At 43.0% G+C, this 17,564-nt stretch overlaps 1 protein-coding gene across 1 annotated transcript in view; it reads right to left on the bottom strand.

Annotated features, from left to right (window-relative positions):
• Positions 1–17,564, bottom strand: part of dgkb (diacylglycerol kinase, beta) — a 677,279-nt gene that overhangs the window by 75,989 nt on the left and 583,726 nt on the right. The window lies entirely within an intron of this gene.

Raw genomic sequence — 17,564 nt, 5'->3', positions numbered from 1 at the left:
TAAAAATCATCCTAAGTTATGAAAGCAAATTCAGAGCAGACTTCGTCTCAAAGCCAGTTGAGCTTCTTCAATATTGATTTAGTGCCATGCTACTGTGTTAGTTCCCAACGTGCAGTCTGTTAACCCCAAAGCAAATCTTGTGGATTTGCAGTGGCTGGCAGCCAACTAGAGGCAATTTCATCTGAAGGCTAAAAGCAAAATACTGCAGATGCTGCAATCTGAAACCAAAACTGAAAATGCTGAAAAATTTCAGCAGGTCTGACGGCATCTGTGGGGAGAGAATAGAGCCAACAAGTTTTGAGTCTAAATGATTCCTTGTCAGAGCATGTGGCAGTGGTGCATGTTAGGCTGATGTATATTCAGTTTGGTGGCTGCTAGGATTGCAAGTTCATAATGTGAAGATTTCGAAAGATGGTAACAACTGGGTCGTTGTTGCCGTGGGAAACTTGTGCATCAGGAGGAGTTAAGCCCAACATGAAAACAATAAAAATGAATACAGTCAGACAAAAAATCTCATCAGTGATCCAGAATGGAACCCTACTTAATGATCTGTTGAAATCACAAGAGGAGGATCCTTATTGTGAACCTGACAATGTACTTTCCTATTAAGCTGAGCAGTAGGAAGCAATCAGTCACAAGGCTGGGAAACGGGAAATAAAATAGACCCTTGCAGATCAGAATCAGATGGGGCTAGCAATCTATAAACTAGCAAAAGCTGACCTAATAGGCTGAATTTTGCTTCCAGGCTTGTAATCCTGGCATTGGCACAACCTCTAACCCCAATCCCTTCTCAATACTGCTGCACGATGCCCAACTGCATTTGGAAAGAGACAGCCAATTCGTGGCCTGCTGGTGTATTCGCCATCCTATTATGGGTGCTGGATGGGTTGAGGAAGTGTGATGGCAACATGCTGGGCCTGTTACAAAGTGCACCTGGCAGCTGTGATTGTGGATGCTGGTGTCATGGGACACAGCAGAGTTCAGATGGCAATGGAGCAGCAGCTCGTAACACTGAAATCATCAACATCACATGTGAGTGAGCAGCAGGAAAGCAGAGAAGGAGTGAATAATAATTTGAATTCCTTCACTCTTAGCTCAGCAGGAATAAAGGGCACGCAGCTCAAGAGGTGGTCTGATAGTGGTGTTGCAATTAACATAAGAACATAAGAAATAGGAGCAGGAGTAGGCCATCTGGCCCTTCGAGCCTGCCCCGCCATTCAATAAGATCATGGCTGATCTGTCGTGGCTCAGTTCCACTTTCCCGCCCTCTCCCCATAACCCTTAATCCCCTCTCTTATCAAAAACCCATCAACCCGCTTCTTAAAAATATTTAGCGAGGCAGCCTCCACCACTTCAACGGGCAGAGAATTCCAGAGATTCACCACCCTTTGAGTGAAGAAGTTCCTCCTCAACTCCGTTCTAAACCGCCCCCCCTTTATCTTGAGGCTGTGCCCCCTAGTCCTACTGTCTTTTTTGAGTGGGAAGAGTCTCTCCACCTCTATCCTATCCATCCCATTCATCATCTTATACGTCTCAATGAGATCTCCCCTCATTCTTCTAAACTCTAACGAGTACAAGCCTAGTTTATTCAGCCTCTCCTCATAGCTCAACCCCCTCAACTCCGGTATCAGCCTAGTAAACCTCCTCTGCACTCCCTCCAAGGCCAAAATATCCTTGCGCAGGTGCGGCGCCCAAAACTGCACACAGTACTCCAGCTGCGGCCTCACCAATGCCCTATACAGCTGCAGCAAGACCTCCCTACTTTTATATTCAATCCCCCTCGCTATGAAGGCCAGCATCCCATTCACCTTCCTGACCACCTGCTGCACCTGCAGGCTGGGTTTTTGCGACTCATGCACAAGGACCCCGAGGTCCCTCTGCACCGTCGCACGCTGCAGTTTTTCGCCACGTAAGTAATAGTCCTTCCTACCATTCTTCCTACCAAAGTGGACCACCTCACACTTGCCAACATTAAATTCCATTTGCCATTTCCTGGCCCATTCGCCCAGCCTATCTAGATCCTTCTGCAGACTCTCCACACCCTCTGCACAATTTGCCTTTCCCCCAATCTTGGTGTCATCAGCAAATTTCGACACCCTACACTTGGTTCCCTCCTCCAGATCATCTATATAAATGGTAAATAGCTGAGGCCCCAGCACCGACCCCTGGGGCACCCCACTAGTCACCAACCGCCAATCCGAATAGCACCCATTGACCCCCACTCTCTGCCTCCTATTTGACAACCAATCCTCTATCCACGCTAACACCCTACCCCCAACTCCATGTCCTCTGACCAATTCCCAGTACAGTGATGACTATGGAGGAGGGAGAACACCTCAAGAGAAAGGGCTTAGTCCATCATTGGGTGACATTTCTTACCACGCTGACAGCCATGGAGGAGGAGGTACAATTTGAGGGAAAGGGATCAGTGCGATGGTGGAGTGGCACTTCCCACTGCAGTGATAGTCATGGAGGAGGAAGCCCTGAATGGTGTTCAGCATGAAGTCAATCAGGAGGAGATGGGTGTCCAGCCAAGAGAGGGTAAAAGAATTTTACCATTTCCACATGAAAGGGTGAAGCATTGCCCTTGTTTGTCTAGTGCAGGCCAGTCCATAAGCTGTTATGAGATGTTGCTGACCCAGAATGATTTCCTCACCAAGTTGCTTGTACTGCAAAGATGAATGGAAATGCAAGATGCCCCCAGTTACTGCTTCCTTCAAATGCTTGCGCACACCAAGAAAGGGCTCGGGCAGGCAGGGATGCTGTCGAGTATGGGTGCCAGATGGGTTCAGTCTATCTACAAAAGCAAATTATTGTGGATGCTAGAATCTGAAACCAAAAGAGAAAATACTGCAAAATTTCAGCAAGTCTGGCAGCACCTGTAAGGAGACACCTTTTCTCTCTGACAGGATTCCTGTATCTCTGTGCATTTAAGCTTTGACAAAGGGTCACCTGGACTCCAAATGTCAGCTCTTTTCTCTCCTTACAGATGCTGCCAGACCTGCTGAGATTTTCCAGTGTTTTTCCTTTTGGGTTCGCTCCATCTCACACTTAAGGAATGTCATGAAGTTAAAGCACACAGCCCTCTGGGCTTGAGTAGCCTCATCAATTTGAAACTCAACGTACTCTGAAGCTCTCTCATACACAAGAGGCAGTGCCTGCCTGATGCAGTGACGGATAGTCACTTGTGAAACGCCACTCAATCTGCAGCCACTCTCTGAGATGACCCAGAGATAAAAATGTGAGCGCTCACTATCACTTTAAGGGTTACTGGCAGAATGAGCCCACACAACTAGTGAGGCCTGAGATCCTCTGCCATGATGGTATGCAAATCAGCAATATTAGGCAAGGTGATGGCCGAGTGGTATTATAGCTGGACTAATAATCCAGAAATTCAGCTAACGTTCACGGGATTCAAGTTCGAATGATGCCAAGGCAGATGGTGGAATTTGAGCTAAGTAAAAGATATCTGGACTTTAGAATCTACTGATGACCATGAAACCATTGTCGATTGTTGTGAAAACCCATCTAGTTTACTAGTGTCCTTCAGGGAAGGAAAACTGCTGTCCTTACCTGGTCTGGCCTATTTGTGACTCCAGAGCTACAGCAATGTGGTTGACTCTTAAATGCCCTTTGAAATGGTCTAGTAAGCCACTCAGTTCAAGGCCAACTAGGGATGGGCAATAAATGTTGGCCAGCCAGCAATGCACATGTCCCATGGATAAAAAAGAGGCAAAATCTGAAGTGGCAATGCTGCTTTTACATGCCCAGGAAGCTGAGTCTTTGGCCCCATGGTGAGTGTAGAGTCTTTTTGCTGTATCTGTCCCCTCAGACAACATCTCTTCTTCCCTCTGTATCAAGGGACTGAATTTGTGGCTGGCACAGCTGCTCCTCATCACGGCTCAAAGTAGCTCAGCCCCACTTCCAGAGGTGGCCTCATTTCCCACCAGCTGCATAGAAATAGCTGTCTGGATCTGCCCCATTGACCTGTGTGGGTGCACCTCCCCTGCAACTGCTCCAGTTCCTCCACCTGAAACACTTTGCGAGTTCTGTTTCCGCAATGGCCACTGTGTGTCAAGCAGGAGCTCCTCTCTGTGTATTATGCAGTGTCAGCACTGCCTCTTCAATCTCTGAACGACTCCCCACTCTGCAGCCACTTCCTTTTCTAGGACCTGCTGTTCACCAATGTGTTTCCCATGCATCACATTGAAAATCTCACACAGCCCTGTGACAAATTCTCAAGCGGCTGGTTAATTGTTTGAACTGATAGTCTGCCTCTTCTGGGTAGGTTGCCACGACCACCCCCTACCTTCACTCCCAAAGAAAGTTCGTCCACCAAAATTGTTGGGAGGTGGGAAACTATTGGGAACTGGTTTGTCGCTTGGCACTGCAATTCTCCCAACATGCCCACTTCCAAACTTGGCTTTGCTTTGTGATGAAATTTCAGCCCAAAACTCCAAAGAAACTGAAACAGTTAGTTTGGGAACTCGAAACAAAACAGCCCCGAGCTTCTTCTAATATGTGAAAACAAGTAGTTGCATGGAAAGTGCAATGCAATGTAAACTAATGCAAAAGGATAATCCTGGGGCAACGTTATGGAATAGTTTATACTCTAAATTATGATCCAGCAATAGCTGATGGAGAGTCAAGTGTTTCATGCTATTTCTTTCTCAGTCTTTGCAGTTTAGTTTCTCACACTGTGTTGTGTATTTCTGCGCTATGTTCTTTTGCGCTCTGCCATTTTGCTCTCTCTCCTCTACCAATGCAACACACTCTATTATTCTCACACATCATTTTGCCTTTCCCAAATATTTTTTTCTTTTGCTCACTATTTTTGTTGCTTCTTTTTATCTGTGCTGTTTCACTCCCTCACAGGGTTTTCTGGTTAAAAGCTAGCCTGCCTTTAGGGCCTCAGACAGCTTGCATGCAGTGGCAAGTTTTTGGGCCCCATTACCAAATCAAGTGCTGCTCCAAGTGCAAGATGACATTGATGGTCCGAACCCATGCCAGGTGTGCTGGGAATGCCGGGGTCCACTCTGCCCCTTGTTCCTCAGATGATTACCTAAGGAGGTGGTAAATGTCCGACTGTTATATATTTAACTGGTTGCATGATTGCCTTAGGAATGGTCACATGATTTGATGGTGATGTCACTGGGGTGTTTCACAGGCTCCTGTTTGGTTTCAGTTAGCACTCTGTACAGGCAACAGCTCCTACAAAAAATCTCTTGCTTTAATTTTGAATCTACGTGCACAAACCACGTCTTTGTCTAAGCACTGCCTGTAAACTCTGCCTGCTGAGTAATGGCGCCTTCTCTGGACCCTTCTGCCTTGTTCTTCCTGCTGTCCTGCACCCCATCCAACTGCGGCTCTTGGCCATTGGTCTGGCCGGTTGCGGCTCCCATTTTTGGCCTTCCTCTGACATTTCCTGTCTCGTTATGCTCCTCGACCAGCATTGGGAATGGGGGGTGGAAAGGTGGTGGCAGGAAAATCATGCCCAACATCACATCATCTGAAATGTAAAAAGAAAATCCTCCTGGAAAGCTTGAATTTGGAAGTCTATTGATATCTGTTACTCAAGACAATCTAGCTACATTTGTTAAAAATGCCTATTCCGTGATTAAGCAGAATATAACGCACACAACTCCACAATTCAGTTTCTTTTACTGGTCAACGTGAGTTGTGTCTGGACTGTACGTATTAAGCTTGGCAATGAGATGAGCTGACAGAGAAAGCGATTCACAATGCTTCATTAACCTTATGCTTTCTATGAGAGAATAAGCTGTCATGACATTACCTGTCATCTCAAATGAGCAATAGTGAATGTGGTACATTAAGTATGAAAAGAACATACATTTTTTGTAAAGTTACATAAACATTTATAACCAGTATCACACACTTTTAGACTGTGGGAAGAAACCGGACCACTTGGAGGAAACCTACGCAGATACAGGGAGAATGTGCAAACTCCACCATGTCAGTCAGTCACCTGAGGCCAGAATTGAACCCTAGTCCCTGGCGCTGCGTGGCAGCATTACTAATCACTGTATTGCACAACAAAAACAAAACAGTTTTTATGTGCTGTGAAACCCAGTGATCAGGGTTTAAAAAAAATACCCCAACTATCTATGGACTGATACAAAATTATAACACTACAAAATAAAGGCAGCTCTTTTCTGTTTAAAATCTCTCAGCATAATCTGGCAAGTGTCAACTATGGCAAGTGCATTTAATGCCTGCATGCTAAATATCAAGCAAGAACAAATGGAAATCCCCTTCAATTTGCCTTTATTATGAGTTTATGATGAATCTTCAGCACCAACAATAGTGAATTCTGGGGCTACAGAGCTCACTAACTCTCATGTTTCCATATTAACAAAAATTTGGCAGCTCGGCATAGAAGGAAAGCACAGGCAGGTTGGGATCTTCTTGAGAATTACTGTCACATGTCAAACAAATTGGCTTCACCAAGGAAATGTAACATCCCCATTCTCTCCTGGCACTGCTTACAGGTTCTACTGTTCTAAACTGCAACATTTGGGCAGCATGGTGGCATAGTGGTTAACACTGCAGCCCTGTAGCACTTAGGGCTCAGGTTCAATTCTGGCCTCAGGTGACTGACTGGGAGTTTGAACATTCTCCCCATGTTTGCATGGGTTTCCTCTGGGTGCTTCACTGTTTCCTCCCACTGTCCAAAAATGTCCAGGTTGGGTTGATTGGTCATGGTCAATTGTCACTTTATGTCTGAGTCAATATGTGGTGTTCCTGGGATTGCTGTCAGTACAGTTTGATGGGTCCAATGGTCTCCTTCTGCACAGCAGTGATTCTATGATTCTATTCTATTCTACGATTCTAGTTCTCTTGCTCATTCGGTGAATTCTTTCTTCTCTGAAAGATACATTACCGCCTGTGGTACTTGGAATCCTCACAGCATCATATTACTGAATGCTTTTTACCCACACTTGTTAGTAGAAATCAAATCTGAAAATCAATTTCACAGACAGCACATTTCACAAGTGTTAAGACACAGTTTGCAGTTCAATGCCCCTCAACAAATATTCAAAATCTGTTACAGAAAATTTAGAACTTCTGTCACTTTTCTGCTAAACAGTGTGTTGAAAGAAAACCCACGGCTAATTTTTCTTCTCTCAATTGGCAAACGACAGAACACAAACTAAAATGAAACCCAGCACTCCAAACGTCCACAAAGTGTCTGCTGTGTATCAGCAAGATTATGTTTTGAAAGTGGTTGTTTTTTTTCCCTCCTCTGTGCTTATTTTCAATGTGAATAAGCTTGCAGGCTGTGTGGGAATGTGTACACAGCACACAGCAGCTCCTGCCCTTTTCTATAAACTCAACTGCTTCACGTGTCTGTTCGCATTACTGCAGTCTGAAAACAAGGGCCAGTCTCATGAATGAGTGCTGATGTCAGCAATTTGTGAATGGCACTCAGAGGGGGCTGACCTGTTACGCTCATTCCTAATGGTGGGATGCAATCACTAGGGAGACACCCTGTTCAATTAACTTTAGAAAGCTTCACAAGACTGCAGCAGGACAAAAATCATTTCGAGGCGCTGAACGCAAGAGAACTGATTTTGGCCCGCACAGATACAAAGAACAAAGAACAGGAACAGGCCCTTCGGCCCACCAAGTCTGTGCCGAAGCCATTTGTTAAAGAGACAGCACTGTTTTTATTGGCTTCTATAGGCTAAACCTGTAACCAAAATAATATGCTCTTTCATTTATTTTCCTCAGGCTTGTTGAACTATCCAAATATACAGTTAGCCAAGTAAGATTCCAATTGCAGAGTGTACAGCAAATAAACCTCTGCTTAGAACTCCTTTTGCATATTGTTTAATATATGAATGCATTTTCAAATGAAGGGTCTTGTATGAAGTGTTTCAGCTGGTTTTTAATGAAGCTGGAGGGAATTCATTCCTGTACTTGCTCCACTTCCCCTCAAAATGTTGGAAGTCTGGACAGGAATCTTGTCACCATGTGACTCTTTGCCTTTTCTTTCTATGTGGTTTTAATGATAACACGTAGCAAATGCTACCTTGCAGACACTTGTCCATATTAACTACTAGCTGTTCAGTACAAAGGAATACTATTCAAGATACAGTACAGGTTTATGAAAAGATTGCACTTTACAGATATAATTCTGATGTATAAGATGCAAACTTTGTCCAAATAAAAGGAATGCTATTAGCTACTGGCTACATAACTTGATAACTGCCAAAAGTTGGACAAATAGGCATTAACAATCAGCTGAGAAGATTCTTGTTTTTTTTCTTTCTGAATAGTTATGTTATGTATCTTGGCAAACTGACAATCCTTCAGGAATTATTGGATGATTTGCAAGAAAATTCACAGATCATTAACAAAAAATTGCAGTTAGGCTCCAGACATATTTTAAAATCATTATTTGAAAATGGTGGTTTCCATTATTTAATTGGACAATAAATCAAACCTTTTGATATTATGACAATGTGCATCCTTGCCAAAATAAAACTGAACAAGTTCAGAAAAAGGAACTCATTCTACAGAATGAGAAATTGTCTTACTATTCTAGCCAGCAATACCAGTCACTTGTTAGGATACGTTTTGGATCAGTCTTTATTTTTTTCATTCTTCCTTTGAATCCACTGATTCTCGTTATCATACAATTCCACACAAGGGTATTATAGCCGATGTTAATCCTAAACTGATCCATTCACATGCAAACAGTGCCTATCATGAGTCTAAAGGCATTAATGAAAAGCTGATCATTCCTCACACTGTATTTGTCTTGGTTCAATGAGGCCAAACTGTACTGCTGCAATTGTCATTCCACCGCAGTATATTCAGCACAGGCTGTGGATTATATCTGGATTTCTTGTGGTCATTATCACCTAATAACTATAACTGCACTGCATTTACACAGTAAGCCATCAGAAGATTCTTGGAGCAGGCTTCATTTGTACAGTCTCAGAATTAATTAAGATTCTTATCATTAAGGTGCTGAATACTAAATGAATGGTAAAATGTTAAACGTTCTTTCAGTTTTCTTTCATATCATTTACTGTTGTGCTGGATTGGTGATGCAGAATGAGTTCAAATGACCCTGGTGATTTTGGGTTTCCTTAACATGTGGATCACATCCAGCCCCCTTTCCTCTACTACCCACAAGAAAGTAGGATATGTTGAGAAATGGGGGTGGGACTTTTGGATCTGGGGTCCTGGCACCATTTTTAATAAGTTGCCAAGTTCCCAATGATTCAATGTAAATATGGGCCAGTAGATCAGACACTGTCAGGGTAATTTTCCAACTACCAGCAGAGAACTTCACTTATCAAAGGAGCACATATTAGAAATTGTGCTGTATTGTGATTCACCAAGCGTTAGAAAAAAGCCATTAAATTGTGAGCAGGTCAAATGGATTCCTGAATTATCAAGATTCATTCTCAGCATACAAGGCTTTCGATCAGGATTTAAAAGTTAACAAAAAACAGACCTCTTAATATTTGATGGGCTCCACATGGAACACCATCGCTGTGATCTTTTGCAGACACATTATTAGGCTTCCTGAATGGAAGTCTGGTGCACTTACACAAAAAAAATAGAATTTACGTGGCCTGTTCCCATCATCATTAAGTTATGTTAGATTGAAAAGTAAAATTGATATTATTGAACGATTGGTTAACATGCTATTTTGATGGAAGCATTAATTTATTTATTACGGTTTAACAATACCTTTAAAAGAATAGCAAGATTTTTTTCTACAGAACTCCATTAGTTATTCAGATGGTGACATTGTCAATAGGTAGTTCCAACCTTTTATTAACAAGTTAAACTGCATGCACAGCATTAAACACATTATTAATGAATATGACTAAAAATCTATTGTGTTAAAACTTCTTATCTTGATTCTTCTTCTGAGACAGTCCCTCAGAGTCAAGCATGATTTATTTCCATACTAAAAATGAGTTCTCAGGTGACTGAGAAGTCTAATATGGGACCTATAGTTTCTGTCACAGGTAGGCAGATGGTGGTTGGTGGTGGGGTGCCCAGGTTGCCATGCACTCCTGTTACTGTTCACATTTGCTCTTGGCAATGAAACTCGAGGTGTTCAGCTACTTGCCAGGTGCTTTTCCTCCACTTTGGGTGGTCTTGGGCCAGGAATTCCTAGGTGGCAGTGGGGATGTTGCACTTTTTCAAGGAAGCTTGGGGGTGTCCATGAAGCATTTCTGCTGCCATCCTGGGGCATGTTAAAGCTCTGAGTAGAGTGTTAGTTTTGGCCTGCCCACAAAGCTGATTGAGCATGGTCAATGCCTCAGTTCTGGGGATGTTGACCTGAGCGAGAACACTGATGTCAGGTGTGCCAATCCTGCCAATTGATGCAGTGCTGGTTTGTGATGCTTCTCCAGGATTTTGAGGTGCTTGGTCTACATAGTTCATATCTTTGAACCATTTGGGGGGTAAATATCACTACTACTCTGTTGGCCATGTGCTGCCTCTGAGGTCCTGAACTTCAAACACACACTTCCTCAGCTGACTGAAAGCTGCGCTGGCGCAGTGAAGGCAGTGTTCAACCACATCATTGATGTTCACCCTTGTTGACAGTAGGTACCCAAGGTATGGAAAAGTTCCACTTTGTCCAAGGCCTCATTTTGGATTTTGATGACCAGGGTGGAGAGCAGTGCTGAAGGGTGGGGGGCAGGTAAGTAGAGCACTTTCGTCTTACAGATGTTCGGTATAAGACCCATGCTTTCGTATGCTTTAAGGGATTCCTGATGATTTGGAGGAAGTGTGTGCAGACACAAGCATCATCTGTTCAATAACAAAGGATGGGATGACCTTGGATCTAGTCTACAGACAGTGGAGTTTGAACAGATTCCTGTTTGTTTTATAATTTAGCCCCAATCCAGTGGGAAGCTTTTTGAGGGTGAAATGGGAGCATTGCAGCCAGAAAGATCAAGAAGAGCATCAGCGTGATGACACAGCCTTGCTTGAACCCAATCCAAATACAAATTGGGTCTGTGGTGGATCCATTGTTTAGGATCACAGCTTGCATGTCATCATGGAGCAGATGAAGGATGGTGACAAACATTTGGGGGCAGCTGAAAGAGCGGAGGACACTCTGTAATCCCTCGGGATTGACTGTGTTGAAGGACTTTGTGAGGTCAAAGAAAGCCGTGTAGAAGGATTGGTGCTGTACCCTGCATTTCTCTTGCAGTTTCTGTGGTGAAGATCATGTTCATTGTGTCCCTTAGTGGGTAGAATCCACACTGCGACTCTGGGAGGAACTCTCCAGTCACAGGGCGAATGTGAGTAATAGGAAAACACTTGTGATGATCTTCCCTGTGGCTGACAACAGGGAAATTCCTCTGTAGTTACTGCAATCGGACCTGTCATCTTTCTTGAAGATAGTCATGAGTGTGGCATTTCTGATATCTTCTGTCATCTCCTCCTTTCAGACAAGGGAAATAAGGTCACGAATTTGCACCAATTGTGTTCCTCCCCATGTTTTAGTGCTTCAGCGGGGATTCCACTTGCTCCTGATGTTTTGTTCTTTACCTGTTGGATTGCCTTTATTACCTTCTGCTGGGTTGGAGTTATGCTGAGATGGTGGTGGGTAGCATGCTGTGGGATGGAGTCGAGGATTCTCAAGTTGAAGACAGGAGTTTTCAAAATATACCTTCCAGGGTTGCTGACTTCCCCTCCTTTCTTGACCAGCAGTGGGTGGGAGCCTTGGGTACTTGGGTTATAGGTGGTCTTGATTGTATTAAAGAAATCTCATGCATCATGGTTGTTGGCTAACTGCTGGATCTCCTGCTCTTTCTCCACTGATCACCTATTTTTAGGCCCCAAGTTTCTTACTGGATGTAAGCCTTCAGTGGAGCTGTTTTCTTGTTCTCGAGCAGGATTGCTGTTTCAGATATAATAAAGCTTTGTGCTTGCAGCTTATCAGCTCCAGGTCTCTTGATCGTTCTCATCAAACCAGTCATGATGTTTCCAGGTCGAGTGACCAAGCATCCCTTTGCAGGTGCTGGTTTTGGCCTAGGGTGAGCCAAAGGGTCAAGAGGAGTTGGTTTATCCCATAAGGGGAATCTCTGGGTTGGCCAACTAATTCCTTTTCAATGGTAAAACCAACCCCTTAGAAGTAGTGATCTTCTGTTTTACCTTTCCAGCAGGTGCAACTGCCACCTTTTTCTTTGAGCTGGTCTTCCCCTTCCAATGGGATTCACTCAGTGTGGCGATATTTCAACATTAAGTTCTTAGGCACTTAAGAACAAGTGCCTAAGTTCTTGGACTCTGAGAGCAGTACACTATTCCGGTCTGTTGTTGGCATTGTCCGTAAGGGTTCTGACATTCCAGGTCCTAAACTTCAGTTGTAGGGATAGAAATTGCTACTGTGCCTAGGTCTTTTAATGTGTGCTGACCATTACACATCAGCTACTACATAGGCCTGATGGAGGGAGGCCTTGTTCCCAGTGGCAAGAGGGTCAAAAGATGACTGAAGTCCAGACTCTGCTGCATGGACCAAGGATGTACAAGTACACATATTCCTAACGTCCTCTTCTCTGCTTCCCCCAGGACCTCTCATACTGGGATACATAAAGTGTAGTGTTGGCCTCATGAGGATGGCACTGACCTCTGGCCTCTTGCTATTGCTGGTCCTACAGCTCCATTGCTCCCCTCTTACTCTTAAAAGCCCCTCTGCTCCTTCTTGCTGTTCATGGCCATACTGCTTCTCTCTCACTGTGAATGGCCCTGCTGCTCCTCTCTCAATCTTCTAGGTGATGGTTACCGCCTCAAGGTCCTCTTCTCACCCACTTTTCTTATAACCACTGATGGGTTGAAAATCCACTGCTCCTCTGGTGCACACAATTCTGCCATTAGCTCTTGTAGAAGTGTGCTGACATGGCCCACAATGTAGTCTAGAACAAAGATATATGGATTTCTGAATTTATACTGAGTATACCATAGGGCCCAATAAGGGGAAATCACTTGGACAAGGCAACTGATACAGGAGGCAGTGAAACCAGGGGTAGGGATTCTAAATGCTAGGAGCCCCTATGTCTCTCAAATATTGTTGTATTTTCTACATTGCTATACTAGGCATGCCAGGCTGTCACCTAATGATAAGAAGCACCCAAAGCCCAATAAAGAGAAAAGCTTAAACATTTCAAAAGAAAAAAAAAATCCCCTCCCACCACCTCATTAGTGGGGAACATGAGGGAACATCAACTTCCTGTTCAGAGATGACAACTACCTATTCTCCCTACAACCTCTTGAAACAAGATGCTGCCTGAGATCGGCCCCTATTGGCAAGTGCACTTCCCATTGACAGGAATGTGAGGGAGCATCTCCTCAACTCTGTAAAGCCTCTGGGGTTATTGGCAGAGGCATTCTGCCATTTCCTGCGTTAATATGCACACTGTGGACTTTCTGGCTGTTGTATATTTATAAACCTGAAAATCAAAAACTATCATAATCACAGTACTACAAATGAAGTTGGATGCTTGACACCCCATAAAACTCCTCAAATCAAGTTCCCTGTCAACATTATAAACAATTTTGTAATTTTGCCGTCCTGTCCACCACAGGAATTGGAGGCAGGCGAGGGGCAAAGGCTCATTGACCTCAGGTGGGTATTTACATTTTTGGGATGAGTGAGGCCAGAATACCCCACCTGTTAAGTTAGTCAAATATTTTGTCGTTTCCTCTCCTTTAACTTATATTAAATCTTAATCTGCAGCATTTTAACGCTTCTGGGGAGAGATGCAAAGTTTTGGTTTCAGCCAGTTTTATGCAATATTTATTTGGATCTGGGAGTTAGCAAGATCAAGTCTCAAGGCTTGCATTGACCCACCTTTATCTCATTAAACAAAATTTCCTTTTACTTTTACTGTGCAGTGCTACAATAAAGAATGGAATGCGGGTGAGGCTATACTGCATATTGCTATTTGTGTTAATTAGCCATTGCCCATTTCTCTTCTTATAATGCTGCTTTCTTCTTCTTTGCTCTGTTTTTATTCACTACAAATGTCTTGCTTGAATTCATTATAAATTATACAATTGGTCATTAAGGTCCACCTTTCCCTTTTTGAGGTAGAGTATTGCAGCGGTTAGAGAAAGCAGCGTTGAAGCCCAAATGGCAGCTTTCTCTGCCATATTGTTCGTAACTAGACAAAATAGGTGAGGGTGAGTTGCACAACATCACCCCAGCCTACCCTCCTAGCAACTTAGTTTTTTAAAGATCAGGGCACCATTTTTAAAGGCTGCTCGGTGCACAAAAGTAAAATGAGAACCCCCACACAGACACCACCCTGGCACTGCCCCCACAGGGGGTATAAGGGAAGCAGCACTGAGATGGATTACAAAGCTGAATTCTACTTTTAGAGGATGGAGTTATGAGGATCTCTTTGTAAAACTCAGCTTTTGTCACCCTTGGAAGGAGGTGAATGGAATAAGGTCCTGATAGTGACATGCAAGACAGCAGGTGAAAATAAGATTCATGAGCATTACTTTGAACTAAACCACAACGAGAGCACAGGGGCCAAAAGTACAAACTGAATAGAACTGATGCCAATATATAGTTGTCCATGTAAAAAAGTGACCAAGCAATAATGCCTTAGGTTTAACGCGAAACTACCTCTGTCATTTTGACATCAACCAGGTACACAATGAAGGTTTTGAAATAGCCGTACCAATACCCAGAGCTAAATTCTGCAAATTATTTTATTTCAAAAGGCAGATTCAAATCCTCATCCCCAGCATTTGGGCCGTGATTCTTTTAATGTGGGAAATTGAAGATGGATGATTGAACTAAACTTCATCATGTCTTTCCTTCACATTCTGTCCTTCCTCCTTATTTTTAAACAAAAAACCAGAAGCTGTGGGAAAGTATTTTCTCATTGGAGTGATAGCACTAAACTAAACAGTAGAACTATTCCAATGCCGTTTAGCACAGTTGCAATGGCACAGGAGTCAACTGACTGAGCTTTTCTATTTTATGTCTGCAAAGCAGAAAATGATTCTTTTTCATCGTCGGTCTCTAACGGACTTTCAGATTTAGATTGAGTGGCTGCTCCATCCATTCCTTTTGCATCTCCTGAGTTGGGACACTGCTTCTCCAAAGGTCAAGCCGTTGTCACGGCAGTTCTAGGTTTTCCTGTTCCTAATGAATGTCTTTTTTCATTATTGCAGCTGCTCACATTGGAACACTAACCCAAATGTCTGCATTTAGCACACCACTGGCCAGTGTCCAGAACTCAAGCAGCGTGTGCATACTGCCCACATTGTATTTATTTTGCGGATAGTAAACGTGCTGGGGGAATATGCAAAGGGTAGATTGCATGTTAACTGTAAGCCCTGTATGTCAGGAGATGGTAAATTTCAGTTCATTCAAAATCAGCTGCCGATCCAAATGAAAGGGCTGTGCTGTAATGGGATCTTGTCGTCATGGATTTCTGGCTCACCAAGAAAAGCTTTCTTTCCCTGAATGTGGCACGCTCGAGTCTGTTCAAAAGTGTCTTCATTGTAAAAGTTGCCGCAGATGCAAATCCCCACATCTTTGATTCTCTGAACTGTTCATTTGCAACAATGCTGACAATGCCCTTTCTAATTGGTGCAAATTAACTTTCAGACTCTTTACAAATTGAATTAAAATTTGTTTCTGTTCACCCAAATATGGAATGGAAATGGCGTGAGTTGGGAGAAGGCAAATGAAAAGTCTGCCCATGCAAATCTGATATGCTGCAATACAGAATGCTCACTGTTTCAGAGAAGACATGATAACGTGATATTGAAAGACTTAAATGGCACCTTTATATGATTGATGTTATTTCGACAGCAGTGAAAGGGGGCAAAAAATAAGGTTATCCTGTCAGCAGCGTAAATCACTTTAGAGGGGGCTGAGTCTCTCAGTCCCATGACTAGCTATTGTGTGTTAGTATCTTAATGCATGGATGTGTTTAACATGACATTCTGCAATGATAGCCACAGTCGGTGTACTTTGTGGAGTTATACTGAAGTAATTGCACAGCGCAATTGACACAAATCCACCTCCAGCTACGTTCAGTGACAAATGCTATGGCTGAGGCGATTTACACCGAAAGATTGCATGTATAGTCAGACTGTTGCAAAGTAGTTTTATTTGGTACTATTGTTAAGAAACTGTCATGTAAATCTGGAATCAAATTATGAATTAACTGGTGGGAAGTACAGCGAGAATTTTACCTCTAATCATTGCAGTGTAAATTCACTCTAAAACACACCGAAAAATTGCATACATTAAGTGGGACAAAAAAATGACCCAATACAAAATAAAATATTTAGAGAAGGAATAAAATACATTATGGTAAGAATAAAACTGACAAAATCACAAGTATATGATACAATTTGCGGCTGAAGAACTCAGAGTTTTAAGCTAAAACAGGGAGTGGAACTCAGCACAAGTACGTTTTCAAAGATTACAGCACAGCTATGATGGGCCAAATGCACTCTTCTTCTGTGCTGTAAGATTCTATGATTTGAATTGCACATTGAACAGCTATCGGCTTAAAATGTTAGCATTTTATTGTCTAATATTTGCAGTCATAAAACGATGCAATCCACTATGTTAGTCCTATAGTAGAAAAAGCTCTGGGAACAGAAATAGAATGAGCTAGAATAGAATCAAAGGTTGCTGCACAAACATTCCAATGTAGTTTTCTAAGTACATTTTACTAATAAACACTCAGCCTAATGACCCAAGCCTTTGACATTAGAGAGGGATAGAAAGGACATGACATATTCCTATGTCAGGTCAGTATGACTAACTATCGTTCATTTCGTAGGGGTTGCTGATTTGCAATGTCCCTTCCAAAATGATGCCATTTTACAATTGGGATTGAGAAAAATCACAATAAAAGCCATTTTGTTTTGTGAAAATCATGGTAATGAAGAGATTGAGAGTATCAAAACAGTCCAGTGTTTTGGCATGTTGATTGTTTGAGGCTCGTAGCTTCATTGTCTGGCCTCAGTTAAACCCAGAAACAGCGCGCTTCCATCTGAAAACTAAGTTCTCACACTTTAGGAAGCTGTCGAGGCTTAGTCTGTGAACATTTTCAAGGCTGAGATTGATAGGTTTTTAATCAGTGAGAGAATTAAGGATTACAGAGATAAGGTAAGATAGTGGACTGACACGGTTGCACAGTGGTTAGCACTGCTGCCTTACAGCACCAGGGATCTGGGTTTGATTCCCAGCTTGGGTACTGTCTATGTGGAGTTTACACATTCTTCCCATGTCTGTGTGGGTTTCCTCTGGGTGCTCCGGTTTCCTCCCACAATCCGAAAGTTGTGCTGGTTAGATGCATTAGCATGCTAAATTCTCAGTGTACCTGAACAGGCATTGGAGTGAGGGGACTCGGGGATTTTCACACTAACTTCATTGCAGTGTTAATGCAAGCCTACTTGTAACACTAATAAATAAGCTTTAAACTTAAAACACTTAGGTCTACTGTGATCTTATTAAATGGTGGAGCAGGCTCGAAGGGCTGAAAGCCTACTCCTGTTTCTATTCCTCACAGCCTTATGGTCTT

Source organism: Carcharhinus amblyrhynchos, chromosome 2 (genome assembly GCF_965287045.1).
Source record: "Carcharhinus amblyrhynchos chromosome 2, sCarAmb.v2.hapA, whole genome shotgun sequence".
NCBI lineage: Eukaryota > Metazoa > Chordata > Chondrichthyes > Carcharhiniformes > Carcharhinidae > Carcharhinus > Carcharhinus amblyrhynchos.
Note: the sequence above shows the minus strand (reverse complement) of the source record. Positions and strands in the feature narration are given on the sequence as shown.